Source organism: Hetaerina americana, unplaced genomic scaffold, assembly GCF_022747635.1.
Source record: "Hetaerina americana unplaced genomic scaffold, ioHetAmer1.1.p SCAF_193, whole genome shotgun sequence".
Classification (NCBI taxonomy): Eukaryota; Metazoa; Arthropoda; class Insecta; order Odonata; family Calopterygidae; genus Hetaerina; species Hetaerina americana.
Window position 1 is genome coordinate 230,026 of NW_027286756.1, and position 9,201 is coordinate 239,226.

Sequence of the window (9,201 nt, forward strand, 5' to 3'; positions counted from 1 at the left end):
ATTTACCATCTATGGTCCGACTTTGATTGACTCTCGCACATTCTGGTATTTCCCAGTGGAAATAAATAAGGAAACAACACTCTTCAAGGCCTTCGTCCAATGAGGGGAATTTGTATTCATCCCCGTCTTTGGACAGAAAACTTTTACCATCAAAGCAAAATCATATTCACGTTTACGACGAGTACGTGATCAAAATGTATCAATAAGGCGACTCGAGCACGATAAAATAATCATCCGCGCAACAAAAGAGTGCGTAAAATTCCACGGGTAGGTTTTTGTCGCCCGGAAACTGGTTTGAACTTTTCGGCGTCACATACATGCGGAGAAATGATATCTGCCGAGGATTAAAACTCTTCTAGCCCATTGCCATTCAAGGCGGAGCCGGGACAAAACAGTGGGAACTGAAAAAGGACGTCGAGATCGAGGGAAGAAAGAGCTCAAAAGGAGTGAGTACATCGAGAGAGCCTCAGCGGTCCATGGAAGCAGCCGACGACAGGAGTGTGAGGGTAGTTGCGGTCGTTAACGAGATCATAATGGATGAATTTTACGCCCGTTTTTATCGCTCAAAGACGCGATGTCGAAAAAAAAACAATCGTGCAGCTCTCCATCCGTTAGCCTGTCCAGGAGTTTTTTTTTCGACTCCCAGTTCACTCGCAGTGCCGACGATAATTTCGCGTCTCCCAAGTGAGGTGCGCCCTCCTCCCACAAGTGCTTTGACGAATGCGTCGGTTAATGACTAAAGGGACTCGTCAAAGCCAGCCGTGAAGGGCTATTGACTCTGCGATCAAAGTAGGTTCATCGGTGGTGGCGCCTGACGAAACGGGCAAATATTGATGAATTCCGGCCTTATGTCGGGTCGAATCTCAAACAAAAAATATCACAAGAGAGGAAGTACCTAAGTGCGGGTGATTGAAAAACAACTGTCCCTTCTGTCGAGAGGCATGATAATAATGACAGAATCCGCCAGTTTATTTGGGATCGGTTTCGGAAAACTGTTTTTTTTCTCTTTACACATTGCATAACGTTGACGTGATTTTTAAAAATTAAAAGCAGATACATATTACATACGTTAACAACAAATGTATTACCCCTAGTGACAATAAACCTAGATGGTTTCTCAATGGTTAATCTACAGGATGGATTCGTCATAGGTACTTAATTTGTCGCCTGATATGCTCCAATAGACGACAATCTAAATAAGCATTCTTGCGGACTACTCACATTTCCGTTCGGATGGGTTGTAGTACTACTATTTTTAGGTAACGATAGTTGAATTTTTTTGTCAGCATCTTAAAATTACATTTAAATCTATTTTTAAAGCAAAACAAATCCTCGTCTCTATCCCCTTAAGGTATTGTGCCTGTTAAAGCTGACCACGATGCTGTGCTTCGATTTTAAGACATTGCTGTAAAATGTATGATCTGATCACCTATTTCTTCTGATAAAATAAAAATGGAGGGATTATTTGGCGTAATAACGCTGTCAATTTCGTTGAACATATGGCGTAAGCACTTCACTAGAGATGGAGTCAGAATTATTAATTTTAACTCATATTTAAGGGTCTGAAAGGTCATTTGGGTGACCAGTAGATATCATTTAGGTCCCCGCAGTCGTGTGAATGGATGAGTTCTATCTTTTTCGCCTTCGACCTCCCTCCGTTTTCTCCCTTTACTTTCCCATATTTCGTTCCATGGAGCATTCCTTTACTCTTTCCACTTCCTTATTGCTCGTTTTTTTGGGTTGCACTGTTCGTTTCTCTGTCTCCTCGGAAGTAATTGGACGAATATTCAAATTCTTTCTTCGAATCTATGAATCGCAATGTCAACAGCATCATACGGACGAGATAGATACGATACTGACATCCCGAATCGAGGAACAATGGTCAATCCCGCTTGGGAGAATCGTTGATCGATGATTTTACTTACCTCTTTAATGACTTATGCATAGAAGACTCTTAGTGTGTTCCCACTGTCTGCCGAATGAGACTCTACTATGATCTTGTTGACGTCCTATGCTGAGTGTAAGAGATTCGACGTCCTCCGTGTGTACTCGGCTAGATTTCTGTGCCTCGACTCATTCACTCAAGGTTCACAAAGAGCACGAAGAGTATTACTGTTTCTAATCTCCCAAGAAATGCACAGCAGTTAAGACAGCGGTTGAAAACAAAATAATCTGGACACAAATCTCATATTTATAGTTAAATATTTTCCATGATGAGATAATTAGCTGTGTTGACTAGATATACGAGTTTTTTCTGCGGAAAATTTTGGTTTGATACGCATCTCACCCTTCGGCGTTACAGAAAAGCACCAAAAGTCTCGGAATGATTCAAAAGGAGTGAACCATAATTACTAGAATTCCAAAATGAATGAATTTGGAAGGTGAACGGTTACTGAAGATTACGGTTATGCTTTTCCCTTTCATTTTAATAATCCAACTAACAGTTTAGCGTCAGACTTGCGCAACCCATTCATTTTAATTGGTTTCCCTGATGGAAATAATAACGTTATTTGGCATATTACATAAATTTGGCGAGAGACATTGAAGAGAGACATTTGGCGAATTATGCCAGTTATGATCCATACAATTATAGTATTCAGTGAAAAATCGGGAACGAATGAAGAACTAATATACCAATTTCATCTCTCTCGTATTCCTGTGCTTTCTATCGTCTATTGGCCAACCGTGCTTATTTTTTTCTTCTCGATTGGATCCCGTATCCTATCTATTCTTGCTGTATCTAAAACGTAACGCGAATGTCGATAGCAATGAGGCTCGAGCACTGAGAGTAATTTCAATCATTCATCCTCCCTGTTATTTTTTTCCTTCATTTAATTCATCAGGTCTTGAAATTTTCCAGTGAATAAAATTCGTTCCAAGAAACTTTATTTATTTTTTTGGCCTTTTGGTGCACTAATGAAATCTAATTTGGAGAATTGGACCTGAAGCGCGAAGAGAACGCGTACAGGAAAAGAAATTAACGAGGAGCCACGCACCAAAGCGAGGAAGAAGTTGTATAAAAGCCTTCCTCTAGACGCTATGGCGAGGGAGAGGTGGTGTGCAGGCGTTTCGGTAAGCACCAGAATGGGTGGATGGGAAAAATTGAAGCCTTAAGTCAATAACGTATGGAAATTGGTCCTGATGCTGAGCTCAAGTGTTTTCCAAGTCCACAAAAAAATGTGTTATAATTTTCGGGCACGTTCCGAAACCAAACACTAGGTGCACGTTGACACGTCCTGTTGTCTTTGTTATTACTATCGTTGTTATGCGTTCGGCGACGATGCCCTACGGCTCTCTCCGGACAATGGCATGCGAAATAAACGAAAGAAGACTGCGGGCAAGAGCGATGGAGAAATGCTCAACAGACGGGAGGAAGGAGGAGGTGGAGGGGGGGGGGAGGAGTGGAAAGCAACCGGCAAAGCCGACCGACCGACCGACCCTTCTGTTCACGTGCCGCCCTGTTCGGTGCGCACGCACACACTTACACACTCGCACACACGCAACCCACCATTCCATCCACTTTTACGCCGCCGCGTCGGAGGTGTTGTCGGGAAGGGCGTGGGGGGCGGGGGGAGGGGGAGTTGGTTGGAGGGAGGTTGATGCTACCACATCAGAAGGACGTAGGGAAAAGGGGGGAGGGGTTGGGGAGGATTGGCGCGGGAGGAATGAGGGGGGGGGGGGTGAGTAGAGGAGCCGCACATTACACGGATCACCGAAATGAAGACCGCACCCAACAAAAGCAACATCAGAAGCGACGGCAGCGGCTCCCATCGATACCTTTTACCGTGGAATCATTTCCGGGATAACATTCGCCCGAGGCACCAGTCGACCTCTTTTATCTCTGTCCATGCATCTCTCCCCCTCTCTCTCTTTCTCTCTCCCCCCTTCTATCCCTTCCCACCTTTTCCAAGCCTCTCTCTCTCTCTCCCTCAACGCCCACTGTATGTACCTCTCTCTCTCCGTAGCTACCCTCTCATTCTCTCTTTCCAACTACCCCCTCGCCACCACACTCCATCTCCCTCTCACCTATTCTCTTTCCCACCTCCCCTCATTTCTGTCCATCACCCTGTCTTTCTCTTTCTCTCTCTCTTTAACCGATCGCGAGCATTAAGAATTTTTTGCATTTGCTAACCATTGGACTAATGGAAGGAGAAAGTATAGCCAGAGAAGGAACAGAAATGGTGAGGGTGGGTACATCCCAAAGCGGGCATGGAGGATTTTTTTCTCCTACTTCGTAACCATGGGGCTTATGGAAGGGAAGTAACGGAAAGGGAAAGTACAGCGAAGAAATTAACGAAAAATTAATGAAGTTTTGAGGGGTGAGCGGAAAACACGCTTACATGAAGACGTTGGCGTTCGAATTTGTTGGTAGAGTACGTGAACAGCGCATCGTGCTCAGGTACAATAAAATTTGCAGTCCTGAGGGTATGCGTGTATATGCTTCAAAATTGAGGTGAGTTGTTAGGATTTTGAAGTAATAATACTCCATTCCAGTCTTTTAAACCTGTGCCTAAGAATGATGCATACGCATTTAAACTGGTTGTACGAAATCTTTAACCGTGGAAAACCTCATTTTTATGAATTCGCACGTTGGTTAATATCCAAAACCTACTGCCTGCCATTATTATTTTTAAACGTAAAGGAGATTGGAGCCTAATCATCGTCGGTTGTGATTAAAATAGATCTCTGTTAAATGATGGTTCCTGGTAATAGAAAATTGCGCTTAAAATGTTTGATAATCACTACGCGACAGCACCAAATTTTCATTGGATCAGGAAAACGTCGCTTCTTGTAGAAGAAGGTACTTGATTAACTATGAAATCACATCGAATTTCAATCGGCGAGAGTGAAAAGAGAGAGAGGTTTATGTTAGGAAAGAGGTGGAGTTTTGAGACAACTGGCTTCGATTTCGGAGGGGGATCTGGGGATAAAGGGCCCGCTCAAATTTCGAAAAACAAAAGAGGCAGGAGAGCGGTTTAAGTATCACATGGTCGTCGGTCGATGGAGAGATTGCCTCCCAAACTATCCGAGAGATCGACACATGCAGCTTTCGATATTTATTTTCGTCTTGCCAGACATGTGAAACTAAAGGTTTCCTTACTTCAATGAATTGTTTTTTTTTCTTGTGCATGTGCTCTGCTGCGGGGACACCTGTGTGCAGGTCTGCTGAACACACAGGTTTTTCATGACGAGCTGAGAATAACCTGTTCGCGGTTCAGTAGCTGCGCAGGAAGCGGTCGAGATGAAACAAAGGGTTTTACGTCAATAAATAAAGGTCATCACCTCATAAAGTGGTACCAAAGAGTGAAGGATGCAATTTCTGTTAGCGTTGAATCCGCGAAATAGAATTTATTTCTCAGATTGTATATTCAAATCTTCACAACCGCAATCATCTCTCTACATACGATGAATTTCAAACGTTGTTTAAAAGAAAATGGCGTTCTAAAAGGGTGATTGCATCTTGAATAACATTGCGATAAAACCCCCAATATAAACTGTTTATGAAACAGCGATTAATTTTGATAGTGATTGATTAAGGATTGAAGTTTCTCATTTAAACTCTGATCTATCGATGTACCCATTTTAACGAGCAACATCAAGTATCTATAACTATTTAGTTCAATTCCCCGTGACCCAGGTAACAGAGCTTTCTGAATGAACCACAGGAAGTGCAGGGAGAGAAACTTGTCCCCCACCCTCCTTCCTTGAAGTGCGAATTTCTCACACCGAAGTATGTCTTTTACTTTGTAAGGGATGAGCTACTCTTATACCATCATCTACCACATACTCTTGGGATAATTCAATTGGACGTTTTACAGAAAATTCTTATCAGGACTGGTGACGTGTTGATTTATTCAGTTATTTGGAGTTCACTGGGTTAATGTCACGGAATTTCGTTGATTTTACCGAACTGACACGCCGTTATTATCCATTAATTAAAATTGCCCTGAAATTGCCGAGTGCTGTAGTATATTGTATAATATTGTACCACTCATGAGCTACGCCTTACTCGCTTTTGCATTGGACTTAAGTATATGTAACATATGATATGATAAAACATGTAATGACACATTATGTAACATATGATAAAATCATTTTACGTGAGAGGACATGATATTGATGGGGCATAGAATTCATTTAATTAAAATATAATTTTTTTGTGAAATGAAAGGATATACCATTACTGAATTTAAAATGCAATAAAGGATGCGTTATATATTTATTCTGAAAGTCAATAGATTGAATAACTTTATTGAGTAATTTACTACTCTCCAGCGTGAGTACATGTATATAATAAAATGAATAATTTCATTATGTAACATATGATAAAATCATTTTACGTGAGAGGACATGATATTGATGGGGCATAGAATTCATTTAATTAAAAATAATTTTTTTGTGAAATGAAAGGATATACCATTACTGAATTTAAAATGCAATAAAGGATGCGTTATATATTTATTCTGAAAGTCAATAGATTGAATAACTTTATTGAGTAATTTACTACTCTCCAGCGTAAGTACATGTATATAATAAAATGAATAATTTCAAAGAAAGAAATATTCTCCGCAATGTAAGGACTAGGAACGAAAAGAGTTTATAAATGTTATGAGGTAGGTAACTAAGCAGACACTTAATGCGAAGGGAGATCGAATGATGGATTATTAAAAACCCAAAATATATTTTATCTTACAGAAAAGAGAGAGATGTGAGCTGGAAAGGTCCATCTCCGGGCGTTACACATCGTCGGAGGAGCATCCCTAATTTATTAAAAAAGTGTTTATAATCCAAACATTTACATTTAAAATGCCGACGAGATTTTTTCGTTGCCTATGGACACGGAAAAATCAAACGATGCGAAAGGGGAAAAGAAAATGTTGTGATAACAAATGGGCAACGGACTCCCGCTAGAATAAGCGAAAGAAAGTAAGACCCCATATAATATCACAACATCCACTATTTTCATATTTTGAATAACTTTTGAGATATTTAAGCTCGAAGCGCTATAAAAAAAAAGCAGTCACTCATGTTGCGATTCACTCTTTCTCATGTGAAACATATTCACATTATAATAAATTCCTCTCGTGATTTAATTCATTCTAAAATTTATGATTCATGAATTCTTGGGCACGGCCATTTCGTGTGGCGAGGACCGCGAAATGTGTTAAAAACAGGTAGACAAGTCGGAGGTGCCACCGACGAGATAAAACCCATGAGTGATGGCAGCGTTTATCGAAATTCCCAAGCAGGGAATGGAGTCGGAAGAATTAAAAAAAATATCGCCAAAATCCCCCGACGACAGAAATGCGCTTCTCACGCAATTAATCAGAAGCATCAAGTCCTCGAACGCCTGACCCCAATGATATGTTGAAGTCGTGTGCTAGAAGGAAGGGGTCAACCGGAAGGATTGCGAAAAAGCGCAACGACTGCAAATCCCAAACACTGATATTAGCTGCCCCAAGTCAAATCCATACTCCATGGAGACCGAGTGTTTCATACGCGGATGTAACGCCATGAGTTGCCAGTCACAACATCAACTATCTCCGAGGATCCACGTCGTAGAAATCTGCGAGTTGCGAGGAGAAAAATGTTCTTATTGCAGGATTCAAGATTTTTTTACCCATCCGCTTGTCTCTAACACGATCGGTAAAGCATACAAATAACACTGTAGTATTTTCATTTCTAGCTCTTCCTAGAGTGTTAATCGGAGAAAAATAATTACCTAATCATTAATCACGACCGATAGCTGAAAAATAATATTCACCAAAGATAAACTTCATATCATTAAATCAACGTTAGACTAGATTATTCGGGTTTGTTGGCTCATTTCCTCTCTTACATTATTTTCATTGCTCTCTTTGAAATACAAAATGCATGAAAACCCAGATGTCTTTAACAAAAAACTCGACGCCTGTTATATATTGGTGCTTTTTCCGATGCTCAAATCGGTTGCGAATTAATTAGGCCACAGAGTTTCCTATGGCGGTCTTCTCCCGGCAAAAAAAAAACAAGCAAAAAAAGAGCATTGAACGGTCTGTTAAGGTAGTCCTTTTTTCAATCTCATCGGCGGCCGTTAAAAACAGAGTAGATTACATCATAAGTATGAAGATATATCGTTTGGGGACGGCTGGTCGGGAGGGCGAAATAAAGTTTGGGGTTCAGAGGTGGGATTGCCCTGAGCTCAGCCTCATTTGTAACTCCAGGAATAACGTCAGCCGTCTTCATTTTCCATCCTTTCCCGTTCAGCAGACCAACACGGTCGCTGAAATATCGCCGGGAATATCTTTCGCAGCGCACCGTAGCAACCCTGTCCTCAGTGGTAACTTATTACGTCGGTTGATACCATTTATGAACGGAATGCTCCCAGCTACCGGGCCCCATTTTGAAAAAGCTCAGACGGAAATAGTATATTTTAATTTAACCTATTACTATTTGTAAACTTGCTCTACTTTTTTGAAATTTGTGCTTTTATTATTCTCATCAACATAGCAAATAATTTAATATAAAAATAGTCGCATGCTTCATCTAGTTCATCAATAATGAGATTGTTTTATCAATATTTAGTAAAATGCGCGAAAGTTTTTACTGCACCATGAAGGTTTACATCAAATGTTCATTATTTCCATACGGATAGTGTCTCTAGAATACAGTAAAATGCATCCAAGGAAACGACGAAATTGATTACTATTCTATTCTACATGATACCCTACAGCCACATCTTGGGTGGGTGGCAGGGGATGATTACACATTAGGCACGCAACATCAAACATTAAGTGTTTCTTAATTTTTAGTTGTACTATATAATGTATAAATGCACTATATATAAATATACAGCACAACACATAAAATATATACTTTATATTGTTCAGCCCATAATCACTTTCAACCCGCCACCATATTTTTGCCTGTGGAATTTATTTCATTCCAAAATTATTATTAGTTATGATGGGATATTATATGTACATCAGTGATTTAGGTCGTATAATACTTCACACCCCGAGTCACAAATAAGTATGGTACTACTTTGTTAACACCGAGATATCGTTAACCGCATGTATTAATGCTTATAGTAAGCATTTATAATTTAAGTGATTACATTCGAAGCCCTTTTCCACTGGTTGTATTCTGTGCACACTCCATCTCGTTTGGAAGCACGAATTAATATTTCTTTCGGTGGTGATCATGTGTGGGAGGCGGACG